The 21,275-nt window shown below is 51.5% G+C and overlaps 1 protein-coding gene and 1 pseudogene across 1 annotated transcript in view; one reads left to right on the top strand and one right to left on the bottom strand.

The window, feature by feature from the left end:
- AGO2 (argonaute RISC catalytic component 2) overlaps window positions 1-21,275 on the bottom strand; it is a 98,273-nt gene that overhangs the window by 69,389 nt on the left and 7,609 nt on the right. The gene's annotated exons all lie outside the window — the stretch shown is intronic.
- Window positions 12,699-12,796, top strand: LOC114211211 (U12 minor spliceosomal RNA; annotated as a pseudogene).

Below are 21,275 nucleotides of genomic sequence, written 5' to 3'. Positions count from 1 at the left end.
ATCCCAGAATGTTCCTTATCCCAAGAAAAGCATCTGAAAAGATTAAGTAACAGAAGCTTTAGCTTTGTTTCCAGTCAAATTTTCCTTCGTGCTTTAGCAAGGCTCCTGCCTCAGATACCTGTGGCTCAATCCAATCGGAGGGAGTGCTAATTCAACTGTAATCCCCTCACTTGGAATGAGTACAACTCCCTGAGGGGATACTTAAAAGCAAATTTACCAAATGAGAGACATCAGAAAATTCTCTCAATTTGTACAGCTAGATATTTGAAATGTCACTTCTAAATACCGGCATCCTGTAGAGGTACAATTTTTTTTTTGAGTCGGAATAATTAATTAGGAGTAAATTTGTTGAAAATCAAGCAGATAAAATCCCCAGGGCTGTTGGGCCTCTTTAATCAATTCTTCCATAAGAGAAACAAGCCCACAATTTAACATAAATAGAAATGTACTCTGCATTCTTCCAAAGACTGAAAAGAAATTAGTGATACTTACACCTATCTTAAATGATGGACTGTGCCAGATGCAGGACCCTGCACAATTATGGCATTTTTCCACCTACATCAGGCTCCAGCCACTACCTAGATGTTGATTCATCTGATATCTGTGAGGCAGGGGGAGGGGGCCGCTTTCCCCGGCACCCTCTGCAGCTGGTGAAAACTAGAGTTGAGGTCTCCTGTGTCCTGGTGGACCCTGTTTAGCATAAGGTGGGATCCTGATGTCACTTTTGGTTGGTCATGAGACAATCAAAAATGCACACCTTAACATGAAGTACGCTGGTACCTTCACAGCTCACAGCTGAGCTTGGAAATCTGGATTCAGGAATCTGCATAAAATGGACCATCTTAACCATCTCACAGTGCACAGTTCAATGGCTTTAGTGCCTTCACGGTGCTGTGTGGCCAGCACCACTGTCTGGTTCCAGGACATTTTCACCACCCCAAAAAGAAACCACACACTTCCTTCCCATTCCCTCCTATCCTCAGCCCCTGGCAACCACTGATCCACTGATCTGCTTTCCTGTCCCTGTGGATTTACCTACTCCGGACATCTCATATAAACGGACTCGTATATGTGGCTTCTTTCACTGAACACAATATGTTTGACGTTCATCGACGTGGTAGCTTTCACAGACTCCCCATGAGGAGCTCGTTCCAGGAACAAGCTCGCGGTCACACAGCCCACTATCCACCTGCTTGCCCTGGCCAACAACCAGGAGCGAGTATCTGGGGCTGCCTGGGGCTTTCGGAAGAACTGTGTGTTTGCACTTACTCCTGTAGGATTCCTGCCCTGGGGGGAGGAGACAGCATGGAGCCGCTGAGGGCCGCACCCCCCCCCGTCCCCCCCCCCCCCGCCAGGCGTCAGACCCATGAGAGCACCTGGCCCCGCCAGCCCACGGCGGCCCACAGCGGCCCACGGCAGAGGCTATCTGAAGCTACAGTTTTGGGGGCACTACGTAGATGATGCAGTGAAAGACACGCGTCCCTAAAACCACCGAGTGTCCAACATATGCTCTGCGCCGTGGGGAACATCGGAAGCAGACACGGCCCCATGGGCAGCAGCTCCTAGCCAGGAGTTAACCTCCGCGGAAATGACAGTGACACAAGCAGCCACGTTCAAGTGCGTTGGAATTCTTGGCTGACTGTGCGTACCGACACTAATTCAAACACACCAGCAATAAAAGCAATTCTGAGGCAAGCAGGAAACCAGGGCACTGACCATCTATGCGACGCTAAGGAGCAGCCTTAGGGACACACACTCTCGGACCTCCCTGTCCGTGATTCCACGTTTGTTAGCGACCACACTGAGGTATGTGTGGATAAAGGATGACCGGCAGGATTTCCTTCAAACTGCTCCTGTAAGGAAATAAAACTGGCCACGTGTTAATGCTGCTTGAGCTGAGAGATGAGTGCTTTAGGGGCCATCAGAATTTCAGCTTGCACACGTTAGGAAGTCAGAAGCTCCGCGGAAAGTCTAAAAGACGTAACAGCACAGGAGTGGATGCTCAGGGCGGGCAGGACTAGCCGGACGAGACGTCCGCCCGGGCTCTTCACGGGCTGGGGGCAGGGCACACATCTGGCCGCAGCAGGCGGTGTGGATGAGCACGCGTGCATCTTTTGGGGATGGGGATGGGGGTTGGGGGGGGGGCTGGGGCTGTCCCCAGGGGTTCGGGCTGCTCAGAATGTGGTGGCCAGCTTGGCCCCCACCGTGGCGCGAGGGCGAGGGCCCAGCGAATGCCGCCTCCGGCCACCTCCCCCCGGACTGTAGACTTGGGCGGGAACACCAGTGATGACACACGGCTGCCGAAGCTGAAAGGGGCCTTGCAGGCTATAGGGGGAAAGTGAGTAGCCTGCTCGGAGGCCTCCACAGCGGCCTGAGAGCGAAGCGAGAATGGGAAACCTCGTGGCTCTCATGCACAGGAAGCTGGCAGGGAGGCTCACCGAGGACGTCAGTACGGGGCCAGGCCAGTGAACTCCCGTGTGGTGATGCAGTGTCAAAAATAACGGTTTGCCCCACTCTGCTATTAATATTCCCTGCCTTCAAGTCTGCAAATATACTAAATATGACCAATACAACAAGTTATGCAGAATGTCCTCTTTTTAGGATTATAAATTGCTATGTTCACAGTAGAAATTTACAACTCAGACAGGCTTACGAAAAATACGGTAAGATGTTCCCACAATCACATACACAGCGAAAAAACATCAATGCACAATGTCCTTCCGAACATCAACTACATTTCGATTTGCCTAAAGGAAGCAGGCAGATTCCAGGGCGCCTGGGTGGCTCAGTCGTTAAGCGTCTGCCTTAGGCTCAGGTCATGATCCCAGGGCCCTGGGATGGAGTCCCACATCCGGCTCCCTGCTCAGCGGGAAGCCTGCTTCTCCCTCTCCCACTCCCCCTGCTTGTGTTCCTGCTCTCGCTGTCTCTCTCTCTCTGTCAAATAAATAGATAAAACCTTTTTAAAAAAATAAGTAAATAAAGGAAGCAGGCAGATTCCAAACTCTCGACGGGGGCTGGTGAGATCCCTCAGCAGACCGCTTCCAACACGAGGGGGCTCACACACAGGCACCTGCAGCTCTCACCGCCCCTCTCCCTTCCCACAAAGCGAACATGGACCAACTCTAACACCATCCAGAAGCTGATGCTCCCAGCACAGCATGGAAAAAATGGGAAAACTGCCCTGTATGTCCCCTGATAAGACTGTCACACACGTTTATAATTTTGGCAAAGCTTTAAAGCACAGAAAATTAAGAATTTTATAATTAAAATAATTGGAAACAACCCCAAATGTCTTGTCAAATGAATGGATAAAACAGAATGTGGTATATCCACGCAATGGAATAGGCGTCAGCCATTAAAAGGAAAAAAGTACTGATAACCTGCTACAACACAGAGGAACCTTGAAGATACTCTTAGGTGACACCAGAGGCACGGAAGTCCACATGCTGTATGATTCTACTCGCATGAAATGTCCAGAATGGGGAACTACATTGAGCAGAAAGCAGACTAGCGGTTGCCAGCAGCTGGGGGAGCGGAGAGGAGAGAGGCAGCCAATGAGTACGGGGTCTCTGTTCCGGGGGGATGACAAGGTTCGGTGGTCACAAACACCGTGAACTACTTAAGGCCACTGATGGCGTGCTGCAAAATGGTGAACTTTAGGTTATATGTACGTTACACGCCCTGGGCTAGTGTTTAATCATTGTGTGCTCTCAGCACTGAGCACCTTGACGCCCTTGCACAGGAACCAGGACTTTCCTTGGCAGGCTGCAGCGGGGAGTATGCCTGCCTCCCTGAGTTATCAGCACCAACACATCCTGCACATCTTTAACCACAACACATAAAAATACAGTGGTAATTTGGGGCTTCGTGAGCTAGATCTTGAAAAAATAAAGCTGTTGTTTTTTCGAGCGTTCGTGTTATACAAGGCAGGGCTAAGCTTCCGAACGTGGGTTTTGGCCTGTTCTTTCCCTCCATGAACACGCCTCCTTTCTGCCACTCAGCACACACTCTGGGGGTGCCCCCCACTGCATTCCAAGGTCAGAACACTGGCCCTGCACCAACCACTGGCCCCAGCAGCCTACGCTCCTCTTCCCATCAGCAGTGGAGCCCCGCCAGAGTCTCTGGGCCCTCCTCCCGCGGCCCCTCTGGCCCCGCAGGCTGCCTGCAGGCAGGGACACGGCAGAGGGCCCAAGCCAACGGCACTTGCCGAAACCCCAAGGAGCAGTCGTGGGCTGAGGGAACCTCGCCCAGAGTGGCTCGCTCGCTCCAGGAAAACCACGGAGTCCTCTGCTTGGCCAGGCGAGCGTCTGTGGTCTGGGGCCACTGATCTACCATTCCTGAAACACCCAGAAGTCCTAAATGCTCAGGGAGCCAGGTGAGAGCAGTAAGGGACAGACTTCTCTGCGGATTTATTACTTTCCAAACGCTCCAAAGAGTGATATTGGGGTCATCTGCTGGGTCACAGAGCAGAGTGTTCTGAATGCCCAAATGGTCCCACGGGCAGTCAGAGTGACCCCGGGAAGAGTCCTCCCATGCAGGACTAGCACAGCTGAACAGAGGAGGCGACCACGAAGACCTCATCCGTCCATCTGTCCATCCACAGCATCCAGTGCTCCTCCTTCTCACTGGTGCCTCTCCCTGTACCGTGACTTCTCTCTATGCCCACCAGGTGGGACCTGCTGACATCACCTCCCAGGGACCCCAGCCACTGCTGGCTGGTTCCATGAATGCTGACCGTGGGGGGCTCCAGCAGCACAGGGGTCAGGGAGGTGGGGTCAGTCTGTCCTGGGGGAATGAGATAAGCTTTTGACTGGACGAAAGACCAAGGCATTCTTACTTAGCTATTTGGCAAGGCTTCATGAGAAACCCACTTTGAGCAAGCAGATCCTGGAAAGAAGGAATTTCCATCAGCAGGAAATGCGTGTGCAGGACGGGCACCACGACCAGGGGACCCACAGGCAGCACAACCAGAAGCACAAAGGGCATGAGGGCAGAAGCGCAAGAGGCTGGCATGGGCCTGGTGAGGTCATACTGGGTCGTGACGCCAGGCTCCAGGGGCTTACAGTGTGTTCTATAAATAGCTGGCAACCTCTGCAAATGGCCAAGTAGGCAGAGTGACCACAGCAGGGCACAGTGGCCCCCTGCCCACTGCCTCTGCCCTCCGGCCGCTGCTCCGGCCACGTGGGGCTTGGAGAGCTCTGCCTGCCCTGTGGTCCCCATGGCGCCCGGCTCTGCTGTCCAACACCACCTCCCTAACCATCCTAACCACAGCCTCCGCGCACCAGACGCACTACCTATCTGTCCCCCAGCTGTTCGCCCCCTGCCCAGGTCACATGCTCCCCGAGAGCAAAAACCCTCTGTGTGGGTCTGCCTCTCCTCAGCATCTAGCACAGGGCTCAGCACATGGCAGGTAATCCAAACACCGAGGAAGGAAGGCACAGTGAGAGACGGCAGAGACACAGGTCAGGAGCACGGGGGGCCAACGAGCGGAGGGCCCTGCACCAGTCCTGGCAACAGACTGCAAGGTTTCTGTCCTGTCCTGGGGCCAGGGCTATGACAAGGCGGCACATCAGTTAGCAAGCTCTCTTCCAACAGTCTTCAAACACTCGGAGGTAAATGCCTGCTGGTTAAGAATCAATTAGAACACTTTCCTCTATGTGGGTCACACCATTCACTCATCTTTTTTCTAGAGCAGGTCAGAAGCTACTAGCAAAAGCACATACACACCATCCTAAACTGCTGCCACAGGGACCAAGCTTTACCTGAGCACACCCTCCAACAAATCCCCGAGTGGGCTTCTGGCCATCCCATGGGAGAAGGGGAGAAGACACTAAGTTTAAATACAGTGGCAACAAGGAACCGACAGGGTAGGTGGCAGGGAAGGGGCTCTCTTTCCATGCCCCAAGAAAATGTTTTTAACTAATTTTGGGTACTAGCCCGGAATGGAAGCCATTTCCAGACTGCTAGCCTCTCTCAGATGAACCCCCAACTCCATGTGTACTTAAATAACTAGGAAAACCCATCTGCATCAGCTGGTAAAGACAGAAGATCTCTCAACAGAACAATTTTACAAGCACTTCCACAAAAAGCACAAATAGAATTTGCCAAACTAAAGACACCGCTCAGTGAAGCTGCCTCTTTTCAAAAAGAAGTCTGTGAGACCTGAGGGGAGCCCAGCTCCTTCACCAACAACCCAAAAGAAAACACCCACCCAGCCCGATGGGCCCCATTTCCTTCCACACCAGAGACGGGGAGCCCTCTTCCTACCCACTCTCACCTGCTCCGAGGAGCAGGCCTCCCAGAGACCTGGCAGACACAAGCACAGCCCCCAAACCTCTCAGGCCCTCACTTGGCTGGTCAGGCCAGCCAGGCTGCACACAGGAACCCGCCCTCCAAAGCTGACCCCCTCCTGGGGCAGTTTCATTAAAACATGTTTGTAAGGCAGGATGCAGCTTAATGTAAGTGGGCTCTCTAACAGTCTCTGCCATTAGATATTCACACAGATCATTCCACAGAGGGAGAGAGAACAGAATTTAGGATTCTCGTAACTCAGCAATTCTCAGAGTGGCCCCAGGAATTCCTGGGGGGGGCCCAGGAGCCACTAAGGGGGTTTCCCAAGGCCAGAAGTATTTTTGTCCCAATACATAATACTCTCTGTACACGGAAGGTTCAAGAGCAGAAAACTGCAGGTGCTGGCTCCAATCGAGGCAATGGTTCAGCGCCAGAACACAGCTCCGCCGTGAAGGGGGGGGGAAGCCAGTTTACCTAGAAATGTTCTTACTGAAGCAGGAAAAAGCATTCATTTTATGAAACTCTGACTCTTCAGCCTCCTCATATCTGTGTGAGGAAACAGGAAGTGTGCGTCACCCTAAATGTGGTGGCCGTCTCGCCGTCTGGAGGAAAAGTACTGGGGTGAGTGTCAGGCCGGGAGCTGAGCTTCCTTTCCCAGGGAAGATGGCTCAGGTGGTGGACAGACTTCCTCAGCACTGACCCAGTGGCCTGCCGCTCCCAGAAAACAGCCCCCCCGTCTGCAATGATGCAATTCAAGCCTGCATGCAAAAATGCGAATGGTGGGAGACTTGTCACCACCATAAGCTTCAGGATTCCAGATCCTGAAAGACTTCTGCTAAGATGCATGGTGACATCCATGAACCGGATGTGTGTCTGTGTGCAATGACGCAGCCAATGTCTGGAAAACCCGCCCAACTCAGGAGAGCAATGCTGTCCAATGATGCTGCATGACCTCAGGGATCACACCCAGCTAAGCATCCAACCACACCACATCCCGCGTGGTCTCAGACCCCGCACTGCCACCAGCTTGTACGAAACTGCGACTGGGCACGGGGCGCCTGGGTGGCGCAGTCGGTGAGCGTCCGACTCTGGATTTCGGCTCAGGTCGTGATCTCAGGGTCGTGGGATCAAACCCCTTGTCAGGCTCTGTGCTCAGGAGTCGGCTTCTCCCTCTCCCTCTGCCCCTCCTGGCAGCTTGCACCCACTCCTGCTCTTTCTAAGGAACAAAGAAACAAAGAAACAAACTACTACTGGTTGAGTTTTGGTGTGGTAGCAAAGAAGAATATCCACAATTATCTGAAAAGGCTACTAAAATACTCCTCCCTTTCAGCTACATATCTGCGTGAGGCCAGATTTTTTTCCTTATACTTGAACAAAAACAACAAATTCCAGTAGACTCAGTGGGAAGCCAACTGCTGCTTGTATTTGGCCCAACCTTGAGATTTACAAGAAGTATGAAACAATATCGCTCCTCACTACATTTTTCTTTTTTTGGTTTTAAAAAATTATCTTTCATAAAAATACGATCTAGATAAACATATCAGATTTCTCATTGTCTTTATGGCACATTATTTTTTAGACTCCTTGGTTTAAATTTCTAATACGATGAGCATCAACAGAACCCACATGAACAAAGGGTCTTTGGGGCCCTTGATCATCTTGAGACCACGCAGAGGTCCTGAGGCAGAAGGCTTTCAGAACCACCGCCTGCACTTCTCATTTTGCGGCTCAGGCTGTCATACAGACTGTCTTGTGAAAACCCAGTGTCTCTGCTCAGGTCTCTCTGGAACGATGGCAACAGATGCAACTCTCACGGGCACGCCGAAAACCCCAACTGCTGAGGGGCCGCAGACGTGTGGGGCCAGGTTTCCGCCAGACGGGGGCCACAGCAGCGGCACGGGTTAGCTGGCGGAGGCCTGGCGGGCCCACCCCGGCCCGGCCGGCAGAGCTCCCGCCCAGCTCCCATGCCATGCCGCATCCCGCTGACTCGGGCGGGAGAAGGCCAGACTGCACCACATAGTCCTCTCTCTCTAGGAAACTGCCAACCAGAAGAGGGAAACAGGAACACAGAAAGTGTCGAGAGAACAAACACAGAGTTGATCATTAATAAACTTGGAAACAGTCCATGCTTGTTCCAAAGCAAGCGAAAGGACCCACGGTACACCTCAGTGCCTGAAGTTCATTTACAAATGTCTTTGGATTCACTGGGTTAGTATTCTCCTTCGATAGAAACCACCCAGAATGGAGAGGGAGGCGAGTACGCAGTCTGTGTGAACAGTGACCTGTCCGAGTCTTGTAATATAGGGACCAGTGCATAGTTCTGATACCGTTTTTTGGAGGGGGGAGGGGGAGGCTTTGGCAAATCATCACATTACCTCCAAGTTTATTCAGTTACTTCAGCTGAAACAACTATTTATCAAGTGCTCAACTCAAAAGCAGCAAACATCATTCACTTCAAAATACATAAAATTTCACCAGGGAAAAGATTTGCGCAAACAGGTGCTCTTCACCACTTCCAGTGAGCAAACAGCTTTCTCGCCCAGCTCCTAAGCTGGAGGATTACAGGCCTGATGACTGGTCCTCACCAGCCCTGGGGGCTCGGTCGGAGGTGATCCCAGCAAGAGGGGAGAGGAAATCATCTGCAGGCTTTTGGAAATGCTAAGAAGTCTGCCTTCCTATTTTATAGCTCAATCTTAAAACAACCCACCACCGAATTCAGGTCCCCTTGTGCCCCTGCACTAACGTGCCAACTGCACGCACAGACGGCAATGCCACCAGCCCACAGCGGAAACAGAGCTCAACGTGCGGATGCACTACCATGACACAGGCTACGTGAAGGTCAGTGCACAAACCACGGTGAGCAACATAAAGCACAGGCCAGGGGCACCCCAAACAGCCACCATGGCTCACTGGGCCACCCCCATAAGTGCAGCCCTTTTTGTTCTGATGTAAAAAGAGGGGGAGATCATCCAGGGATCCAGAAGCTCTGCTTCAAAAAGGGCCTTACATCCTATTACCCAATTCTGGTCATCATCCTTCAGAAAAGCATATAGAAGGGGTGCCTGGGTGGCTCAGTTGGTTAAACGTCTGCCTTCAGCTTAGGTCATGATCCTGGGGTCCTGGGATCGAGCCCCACATTGGGCTCCCTGCTCCACGGGAAGCCTGCTTCTCCCTCTCCCACTCCCCCTGCTTGTGTTCCCTCTCTCGTTGTGTCTCTCTGTCAAATAAATAAAATCTTTAAAAAATAAAAATAAAACAAAATACTAGAAAATCCAAACCCACTAGTTCCAAGTCAATTTTTTCTTTTTATTCCTTGGGGAAGTTTATGCTACCACAAAGAGTTCTCTCAAAGAGTCCTCTACATTTGCAATAATTATGGCAAAGCAACGCAAGCTACTCTCCGCGTGTGTTCAACCCCCGGAACAGGTGCACTGGCCTGTCCTGACGACACCCACGGGTCAAGGTCCTGGAACGTGCAAGACGGGTGCCCAGCTCCATTTCTGGGCTCCGGCACTTCCTGCTTTGTGCCCTGCACCTCTGTGTGCCTCAGTTTCCTAACCAGCAGTACCAGCTAGGGTCATGTCAACACTCCTAAAGCACTGCACAGGTGCACGGTACACAAGCAGGCAGGACACCCATATGAGCTGCTGTTAGTGACCTGACTTCCTCCCTCACCCCCGGCCACTTCCCTCTGCAGCTCGAGTCACTTCCTGAGCCTCCAACTGCACGCGTGTGATTCCCCTCCTCATCTTCATCACACACAGGCCTGTGGCCATCCATGAGGGTCCCTGCCACGCACCTATTCACTACCTTCCGCACACTTCCACTATTAACTGTCTCCTAGGTCCTGTAATCATGCTGTAAATAGTTTTAAAGCTAAAGACCATGATTTGCCAAATGCAAGCATTTAAAACAGACCACTTTTAAAATAAACAAGAATGTAATGACGTGGATGGTGACAGGGCACTGTGCAGGATTCAGGTCCTGATGGCCCAGGAGCAGGCCTGATGCCACCAGCTGTCCGCACCTGCTCTCGGTCCCGGGGTCCACAAGGCGGCTGCTCTCGGGCCACGCTGGAACCAGCGGTGCCTGCCTAGCACGCAGCACAGCTTCCGTGACACCGAAATCTTACTTGAGCAGCGGCGGCAGCTCGAACTCAAAGCCAAAGTACCAAAATGAAAAGGGAAGCTCTCTGCTACCTGACCAACAGCCGATATTACAGGGCACACGTCAGGTCAGAAATCGCGTCTGCAGACTGCAGCAAGTTCAGGGGCAGGGGGGCGCATGCGAGAAACACAGGTTACATGAAGTTTAAACACGTCCAGAGTGGTTTGGGGGTTTTTGTTTTGTTTTGTTTTGTTTTGTTTTGTTTTTAAAATGTAGACAAGCCTCCTGCAAGTGTCCGTTTCCAGGTCTCTACTTTGTTACAGGCAGAGACATCCCCCTTTCCTGCACCTAAGAGCCCCTCCACACCAAGGTCTGTTTCCAATTAAGACACACTATTGAGTTACAGCACAAACGTGTCTGCTTTGTTTCTTCTGGGGCTTTGTTTAGAAAACAACTTTGACAGCGTCCAACCAAACAACCAGGACCGAATACGGGAAGAGTCACTTACAAGAATCAGAAAAATCTGTTCCCGTTCAAAGAAGGGTGTTTTACGAGAAACACGTGCCACACTCCTCTGTGTCGGTTTGCAATCTCTAATTGAAGCAGCTAAGCCGGGAGATGTGCCTTTCAGGAGCATGATGGAAAATTCCGTGGACAGACGGACGCGCCGTCCTGTAGGACTCAGTGTGGGATCTTCGGGGGACTATACAGCATTTGCACTGAGTCATCCACATCCCTGCATGGGCACCCCATAACCGAGCTCTGCACAATTTCTGCGGCCCATCATCCAGGCCACAGCGAGAGCTCCCCAAGGAACCCCACCACCTACCATATCAGCACCCTGCTTTCTGCAGCCCTCACCAGCCTCAGGCAACACACAACACTGGCACAAACTTACCATGCAGCGCAATTTTTAAATTCCCCAAGCAGGGCATACTCCCCCACCAAAGGAGCCATGCCATTTCTTCTACCCACTAACATAATCGCTCTCATAAGTAACATGTACTGAGCACATCCTAGGCACCAGGAGGCATTTTCCATGTAGTAACCCATTTTCCTTTCACAGTAATGACTGTTAATTATGATAGAACAATTAATTATTCTACATAATTAACAATCATGATGATCCAGAATTAAGATGAATAAATATATCGAGTTATTTGTTATAACTAAATGTCTCTATATTGTATATAAAATGTACCACATTCATTATCCTGATAATTCTAGGATATGTAATTTTATATTAATATTCATTATAATAACTAAAATTGGTACTTTCATTATCCCCACCTCATAAATGTTTCCTCATCGAGAGCCAGTGTGATGAGAGAAGCCAGGATGTGAACCCAGGGACCCTCTACTGTTAGCCTTGGGGTATGGACCCACACAGCGGGTGCTCAGCAGATGTCCTGGAGCCCCCCCCCCACCCTTATGAATGAAGTCAGCTTACTAGAGGGGCTTCTGTGATCAACCCCTTGGGGAAGACATGTTTTAGCATTAACTGTTTATACCTCAGTGCCTATGTGGTCTTATTAAGCAGTCTAGTCCCCCACCCTACACACACACACACACACACACACACACACACACACGTGCATGCACTCGCACACACGCACCCTCTGCCTCCACCTCTTCTGAACCAGGAACCGTGTCAGGTCCTGCCCTCTGGCAGCTTCTAGTTAGTGAGAGACAGACACCAAATCATCCCCTCAACACTTCCCCTGGGACCAAAAAAGTGCTCTGAAGGAAAGGGGGTGTGCTAGACGTACATGGAAGAAGAAGGACCCTGAAACCAGCAGCTAACAGGACTGCTTGCCGCAGGCCAGGCAGCCATTTATAATCCCCTGAATCTTCCCAAATCGGGGGGAATTTCTACACCCAGTCCACCTCACAAGAAGACCGAGGCACAGAAGTGCCGCACAGCTAGGGGGCCCGGAGTCGGGCATCAGGCCCCAGCTGCCTGTGCTCCCGGCCTGTGTTCCGAAGGAAGCCACCACCTGACCCGCGGGTACGGCCATCATCTTTTCACTTTAAACACGGGTCCCTCCGCCCCACACGCAGATCAACAGCACTCAGAAATGCTCCAGATACGAGGTGAGCAGCAGCAACATAAACTTAGAAATGCAGGTGAATCCCAACTGTCTATATATATGTAGGGTAAAAAAGTCTAGGGGCGCCCAGCTGACTTAGTTGGAAGAGCATGCAACTCTTGAGCTCAGGGTTGTGAGTTCAAGGCCCACAGGTGTAGAGATTACTCAAAAATAAAATCTTAAAAAAAAAGACAAGAAAAAAAATGTCTGATGCCTTAAACTTATGAGTAAGGAAAGTAATAATTTGGGGTGGTGCCCGGATCCTCACTGCTAACGTGAGACGGATTTCTGAGCGGAACCACTATCTGCCTGCCCCCCTTTCACACTGGAAGAGCAGACTGGGATGAAGGTCATGAATGGGGTTGAGAAGGGGGCAGGGGTGGGTGGAAGAAGAGGAAAAAACGTCTAGAAATAACCTCACACGTGTTAACGCTCCCTCCCAAGGATTATTACGGGGTGACTTTTTTCTATTTATGTCAGTATCTTCTAAATGCTTTGAGATGAGATGTATTCCCTTTATCATGAAGAGAAGAATACTTTTTGGAAAACTGGAATCGGGAGGCCACACTGCCTGTGGGGAGAGCCCACACCACAAGCGGACTGCGTGGAGCGACTGCTCTGATGAGGGCCGCAGTGCTTGTCCTGGGAGGCCGCCCGCCAGCCTCATCTACCGGCCGGTCAGCCTTGCTGACCCGAGCACACAGTGTATCGACATGTAGCAAACGGAGTCACCTGGCAGTCAGCGGCAACTGTTACCAAGTTGCTCTTCAGGCTCTGATGCATACTTGGTAGCAACTCTCCGAAGCAACTCCCACATTTACTTGAGCAACACCAAGACCAATTCTATAGGGAGGCTGGGGGTTCTGGCTCTCCTGGATTTGTTTCAGATTTTAACCGCAACACAATTTCATTTTCCCCTCCAGACTACTCATTACCCTCCACAGACACTGAACCGAATTTCTCATACACTAGAACTGGAAGCAAGGACATGAGACATACAACAGGAATGCCATGTAGCCCAGGTGGGCTCCTACAGGCATGATGCAGACAGGAACTGTCAGAGGGAAGGGAGCAGAGGAGAGAGGAGCCAGCGGAGGGGCTCTGGAAGACAAGGTTCTGACTGCCTATTATTTGGCTAAACACAAGAAAGCCACACACAGACATCAATCCCCTAGCTAGTACATTTGTTTCTCCCAGGGATACTGGGTAGCAATTCTGAAACCACTTTCTATGTACTAGGTCTGAATGTATTGTGGATAACCAGACACAGACTTCTCACTATCTGGTAAAGAAGTTATAAATAAGGAAAGAGGAAAGCTAGAATAAACCTTGGGGTATTGGACTGGAATCAGAAGTATCAGCATGAACTCACGGGTTTTCATAGATATACAGGACAGATAAATATAGATGCGCATGCATGTGTGAGAACAGATACACTTATTTCCTAGCTGTGTCTACCACAAGGACGCCCCAACAGCAAGCACACACCCAGGGCCCCGGGCTTACTTGCTTTCACCATTCTCCAATAAAAGGAACAAGGGCTCCCTGACAGGATGGACCGGGCAGAAAAAATACAAGGTGAGCCTAGGGCAGCTCGTAGGTCCAAACAGGAAATACTGAAACATAACAGGGGTTGTGTTGGAAGGACACGGGCACTCCTCGAAAGGGCTCCACGTCAAGGTCACAAAAGACAAAGAAAGGGGCTGCTGCAGACTGGACAGTACAAGAGATGTGACAACAAATGCCATGAGGGCCTCCAGGCTGGAGGGGGTCCTGAAACGGACGCGATGTGTCCAGAAAGCAGACCTACTCAGACTAACAGCCAAACTGGATTCAGATCTGTGGCTTAGGTAACAGCGCCGCTACCCGAATGCCAATTTCTTGGTGTTGGCAACTGTCCCATGAGTCTGTAAGATAACCTTAGGGGGAAGCTCAGATGGGAACCTGGTACTACTTTAGCCACTTCTCCCCAAGTCTCAAATATGTCAAGATCTTGCTGTGTCTCTGTCAAATAAATAAATAAAATCTTTAAAAAAACCAACCAAACAAAAGAATATCTAGGAAGGCAATGAAATGAAGCGTCAAATAATGGAGGATAAGGGGCGGGGAGAAATAGGCGAGCAAGGCTGGACCAAATTGGTGAGTGGAGTGATGGTGCCCATCACCATGGGGGCTCCTTCTATTTTCTCTACTGTGCACGTTTGAATTTTTCCTCATGAACAAGTCCTTTAAAACTTCTTCTCAAAGTCTGCAAACAACGTAAATCTGCTCACTTCCATTAGTGCCCAGCACCACCCAGGCAAACCGAAGAAACCAAAGTCAGCCATCTCTAGCCACTGTCCCCATCTGCTCCATCCGCTGCCCGAAGTGCCTGTCCGGTGGGCCGCACTGGCCATCTCCGAGCCACTCCCCACCTGTTCACCACCGTGGCCAGCAGGACCCTTAGAAACACACACGGTGCTTGTGCGGCTCTGTCCCCTGCTCCTGGCGTTCTGGATTGAGAGCACCGTGCCCAGGGCGCCCTCTGCCCCTGAACCTGTCCAGCCCCATCCTAGGCCCCCGACAAGCCATGCTCCCTGTCATATTCCCTCCTGGCTCCGGGAACGTGCTCCCCATCCCACCTGCACTAAAAACATCTGCTCTTTTCCGTGGATTTGTGGGTGACCATTTGATTCGTGTCTGTGTTCATGACTCAGACAGTGAGTTCAGAGGGCAGGAGCTGCTTGAGTGTGCATTCACTGCTGTGTCCCCAGCACCGGGTACGATGCCAAGTGCATAGCTGGCACACCATCCTTTTTTCCAAGAGTGAACATCTCTGCCATTAGACGTATGGGCCTGACTCTGGGTACCGGACTCTCGTATTCTTTCCTGCCCTACTAAAGTGCACTTAGCTTTATTGTGTCGTTTCTAGCTCTCCAGGCCCAAACACACTCCAAATCTGGCATGAAGAAATGGACCCTATCTTATAGCTATTAAGTATATTAAACTTATCATAGCTGTTAAGATCTGGGCAAAACATGGTTAAACCTAGGGGGGTTTTTTTTGGCACTTTGGTAAATAATAAAGTATGCAAAATAGGTTATTACATTAAGAATTTCATTTTCTAAAAGGCCGTGATAACAGTAAGTATTGTTAAGGACGTGGAGAAACTGGAACCTTCGACACTTGGTGGGAATGTAAAATGGTGCAGCCGCTGTGGAAAACAGTCTGACGGCTCCTCAGTCACAGAGTATAACCCTGCAATTCCGCTCCCAGTACGTGTCCAAGGGAAATGAAAACATGTCCACGCACCAACTGTTACATGAACACTCATGGCAGCAGTATTCACAATCGTCGAAAGGTAGAAACAACCCAAATGTCCACCAACAGATGAACAAACAAACTGCAAGACATGCATACAATGGAGCAGTGGCGCGTAAAGAGGGGTGGGGTGCCGACACGTGCCATGTGAACCTGGAAACATCGTGCTCAGTCAAAGCCAGACGTAGAAGCTCGTACAATTTTGGATTCCATTTATATAAAATATCCAGGTTAAACAACTCATCAAGACAGGACGCAGAATGGTGGTTGCCCAGGGCCGGGGGTAGGGACCTCGGGCACAGGGCTTCTTTTTGGGGTGATGAAAATGTTTTGGAACCTGCTAGAGGTAATGGATGCACTCCCCTGTGACTTTACTGAACACCCCTGAATCATTCACTTACAACATCTTGTGATAGGGCACCCGGCTGGCTCATTCAGGGCAGTGTGCAGCTCTTGATCTCCGGCTTGTGAGTCTGAGCCCCACTCTGGGTGTAAAGGTTACTTAAAAATAAAATCTTAAGGAAAAAAAATAAAATGCCTTGTGTTGAGTGAATTTTACCTCAATTTTTAAAAAAGGCTATGACATTTTGAAAGAATGTCCTCTTTGAAACATCTAGTATTTTTCTTTTTCCCTTGTTAACGATACAGACACACTTGGAAAAGACCACACAAAATAATATCAACAGTGGCCGAGAGGACTGTAGGGCGGGGGGGGGGGGGGGGGGGGGGCGCCACCAGGGAGACTGGAGTTGTCTAGAACAAGGCAAACAACCCTCTCACAGCATCCAAAAGATGACTGCAAGACTCCTTAACAACCATCATTCTACAACATGGACTTAAAACTACCTTATTTCAATAAAAACGTGCAAAAATAAAATACAAACCATGTCTCAAATAAACGTTTATTGGAATGACACCGGGTACCATTGGAAAACTTAACAGTGTGTCTTGCAAACTACAACTTAATTTCATCCTTGAAGTTCGGCAGGGATGGTACCCCCAGCCCGCGGGGCCCCCCCGCTTGCTGCCCCTACAGAAGCACGGATCACCCACCGGGGCGCCTTCTCCGACGAGCCCGGGCTCAGGCTCAGCACCATGCTCCAAGCAGCCAGGACTCTTAAGTCATTGGTCATCGGAGGGAGAGGACTCCCTGATGGAATGAAATTTAAATCCCTCCAAAAGTCAACCTAATTCTTTGCTTTTCCTCTAAAGACCAAGAAAATAAAAATAAAATAAAATAAAAATGCCAGAGTTCCTTCAGCTTTACAACCAAATTTCTTACCATCTATTCTATAAATGCTACTTCATAGCATTTATCTTCTAGAGAATTTTCACCCAAGACATCCATTTTTTCCTGAATTCACCTCTAGAATTCCATGACTGAAAGGTTCACCAGCTCTTCACAGGGGCCTTCAGCCCCAGGGACAGCACAGCTCCCTGCTTGGTCCCAGGCCATAGTCTGGCTCTGGCAGCAGGCCAGGGCTGGGGGCACTGACACGTGTCAGTGCCTCAAACCCTCACAGGAAGGCAGATGAGACAGCTGTCCCCTTCTCACACATGAAGACACGGAGCTAAAAACAGGCTCAGGAGCGCTCTGGGGCTGCACAGCCCAGAGGGGGCGAGGCCGGATCCCACACTCACGAAGCTTCTAGCTGGGCGCGGCAGGCCATGCCTCCCACCCAGCACAGGCCACCTCCAGGCCTAGCTCCTGAGGGCACAGCTCTGGAAATGACTGATGGGAGCAAAGAGGGAGGCAGTCAGCGCCCCTCGCTGCACCTCCACTGGCCAGATCAACAGCCAGGCTCAGTGGAACAGACTCGTGGGGTGCACACTGAACCTACCAACATCTAGACACGTGCTCACGAGAGGGGAGCTGGGAGGCTGGCGGAGAAGGAAGACTTGTCACCGTCTGCTCTTTGATACACTAGGATCTGACTTTTCCCATGAACATCCATTACCTGTGTAAGTAAATCATTTCATAAAGTGGCCCCCACAGTGCTGTTCCCTCCAGACAGCTTAACACACATCACCCTCGAGGGACAGCTGCCACCTTCCACGCCAGACAGAGGTGGGAGAGACCACTTCCACGGGGAGCCGCAGTCACGAGGGCAAGGGAGGGCTGCAGCCAGAAAAAGGGCTCAGGCGGCCCGCGGGTGGGAGTTTTCCAAAAGTGTTCACAAGTTTCAAGTCCCTAGAGTAAAACATTAACAATTAAATGGAATAAACATTTAGTGAGGAAAAAGAAAACACTACGGTGGACACTGGGAAATAGACCAAAGATAACCAAGAGGATCCAGGGCGCAAGCAAATGCAGTTTAATGCATTTGTTAATGAAGGACACTGACCACCAGGGAAAACACACTGGGTACAATAAATGTGCCAAGTGAAGACAATGGATTTTTTTCTCCTGGATTTCCGAGAGTTGCCTTACATGTAGCCCAGACAAAAGTGGGGCGCCTGGGTGGTTCAGTTGGTTAGGCATCCGACTCTCGGTTTGGGCTCCAGTCGCGATCTCAGGGTGAGATCAAGCCCCGGTCAGGCTCCGTGCTCAGCTGGAGGATTCTCTGTCCCTCTCCCCCTCTCCCCCAAGATAAATAAATAAACCTTTTTTAAAAAAAATTAAAAAATAAAAAACAAAACTTGCCTCAGCTGCTCCTTCCTTCCCCCATCATCAACGACCCCAGGGTTCTTCTCAGGCCAGCTCGGGGGAAGGGTCTCGGCTCCGGCCCCATGTGCAGGCTCCCCTCCACCCCCTCTGCTCTGCCACCGGCGAAAATCTTAGCACCTCCCCACCTGTAGGTGCATGAAGACTCCCAACTCCTCCTGTCACACACGTGCTAACCACCCTCAGGGGGTCCCTGCCACCCCCACGGCATCACCTCCACAGCTCCAGGCCTCCCCCAGCACTCCGCAGCAGCCTGCCCAGACCCGTCTGTCTTCTCAACAGGTTGTCCTGCCTTCAGGCTGCTCCCGGACATTCCTCTGCCTTCAAGATACACCCACTACCGAACAGCTGACCAGGGGAAGTTTTTACTGCAGAAGCAGAACATCAGCATCACACCCTAATGAAGTGACGGAGCCTAATGACCGCCAACCAACAGCAAGGGCCATGAGGAAAGCGGACAGACCTGCCTCCTGAGGGCGGGCCTGCATCAGTGGTGGAGTATCAGCGTCCGAAAGTCCTCAAACCCCAAAAAGTAGAACCTGCACCGGATCGAAGTCTTTGGGTCTGACCACTGATTTGCAGGAAACCACACAGGACAGAGGAACATGTTGGATTACACCAAGATGTCATCAGCCAAATCCAGAGTGTGGGAAACAAGCCCACCCAGCCAGCTTCTTCCACCAAGAAACAGCGAGAAGTGGGGGAGGAGGAGGAAGCTAGAGATGAAGAGCCGGGACATGGCTGTTTGCGGCCGGGGAGGGCGGGGTGGTGGGGGTGACACCTAGAGGCACAGGGTTTCTCTGGAGGGGCACCATGTCCAGACACTGTGGGAGTGGCTGCATAAGTCTGTAAGTGGACTAAGACACACTAAATGTTATGCTTTAAATGGCAAATTGCATGGTACATGAGTTATACATCAATAAAGCTGTTACTTTTGAAAAGATATTGAAAAGACACGTCAACCAATCACAATGTGAGCCTTAGCTGGATCCTGACTCAGTCACCTGTGAAAATCCACATCACACGAGTCACCGGGCGGATCTGAAGAGGAGCTGGGCCGCCCAGGACAGTGAGGAGGAGTCGTCTCTAGACTGGTAACTAGAGGACCTCCTAAGGAGGACTGGGGGACGAGGGCAGAGAGACCCCCTTCCCTTGCATAGCTTGCTCCTGAAGATGTGTAAATAAAGCAGCATGACTGGGGTCTGCACGGAACAACAAGGGCGGGAGGGACGGCAAAGAGGGCTCCAGAGGAAGCAAGGAGCTCTGGGGGCCAGTGGGGGGGCGGGTCACACACGCTCCTACTCCCTCACCTCTTCCACCTGGCCCAGGCTCAGCCCCCGCACAGCGGCCTCCTCCAGGCAGACTCCCTGCCTCCACCCGCCCTCGCTGGTCTGTTCTTAACACGGCGGCCACACGGATCACTTTAAAAAACTCAGCCGACGCCTCTCCTCTGCTCAGTCCCTCCTGGGCATGAAGTCCTTCACAGACTCCAGGCCCGGCCGATGCTGACTTCCCCACCCTCAGCCTGCACCTGCCTGCCCCTCTCACCTCACCCCCCCTCCCTCCTCTTCTGGGTCTCGCTCCAAGAGCACCTTCTCGATGCACCTGCACTGTCCCCGCCCCTACGCTGCTCCCTGTCCTTCACCTTTGGCAGGTACCCCAGACACGCTTCACAGCTACCTCACTGGTGTGGCTCTTGTTCTGACCGTCCATCTCCCCTCACACAAGTTCCTGATTGTTCATCCCCAAAAGGCTTCACTGCCTACAGCTCAAGGTTAAGTTGTAATTACCAGTCACCGGTGCTCTGAGACACCTTCCCAGTCTAACTCGATGTTCTTGCAGTGAGCCATGTGCTTGAACATTTCACGAACGGCACGCTTCTTGAAGCAGCCGCACGCATAAGGAACAAAGCCTCCCCAGCAGTGTCCCCCCCGTCCCCAGTCGCTGACGCGGCCACTCTAGGGTCCCCACATAGAAACTACAAGCAGAAAATTGCGTTTGGGTTCCACCCGGTTGTGACCGGACGCATGGCTTAGAGACAGAGCCTGGTGCTTTGTCAGCATCACTCCTGTCTATGGGACCAGGCGAGGCGGGTCCCCAATTACCGTGAGCCCTCGTGAGCAGGCTTCATCCCCACACCGCATTAGACTTGGGGCCCTTCTGAGGGATGCTGACAGGGACACTAGCTCAGAGCACCAAGGCCGAGCTTTCATTTCCCTGGTACTGAGCCCTACGAGGCAGCCATGAACACCAGGCACCCGGCAGAGGATGTTTATCAGGGACGGGGTTTTTTTAAAATGTTTTCTTATCCCTCACCGCTTGCAAGGAGAAGACCCAGAGGTCAACCAAGGAGAGGAAGGGCAAGATCGGAGCTCGGGCACCCACCCACAGGGGCTCTGGTGCTCAGCAGACAAGGATACACTGACACAGTAGAAACAGTAATAGTTAGCAGGCGCCTTCCGTGCACCCAGCGAGCACCGTGGCAAGCCATTGCAATCTGCCTGCGTTATCTCGTCTGATCAAAGCACCTCCACCATCAGGTGCTCATTCTCCATATGAGGAGGACACGGAGGTTCAGCCAGGATGCAAGTGAGGTTGGCCCGACGTGGCACCTGTGCCCTGGGTTTGTCATGGCCCGGGGGGGGGGGGGGGACCACGATGCCACAGTGACACTAACAAGCCCCAGGGTCTGCAGGCACCTTGGCCCCCAGCCTCTGTCCAGAGTTCTCACTCTCTGCACATCTTCCTTGGCTTTCTCCCCACCTTTTACTAGTATTTCTCTATCAATTCCTTTGTTTCTACAGAGGAACAAAGGTTGCCCG

This window comes from Eumetopias jubatus, unplaced genomic scaffold (assembly GCF_037043125.1).
Source record: "Eumetopias jubatus isolate StellerSeaLion01/CBP00866 unplaced genomic scaffold, mEumJub1_p1.0 scaffold_4, whole genome shotgun sequence".
Classification (NCBI taxonomy): domain Eukaryota; kingdom Metazoa; phylum Chordata; class Mammalia; order Carnivora; family Otariidae; genus Eumetopias; species Eumetopias jubatus.
This window is presented reverse-complemented; position numbering and strand designations above follow the sequence as displayed.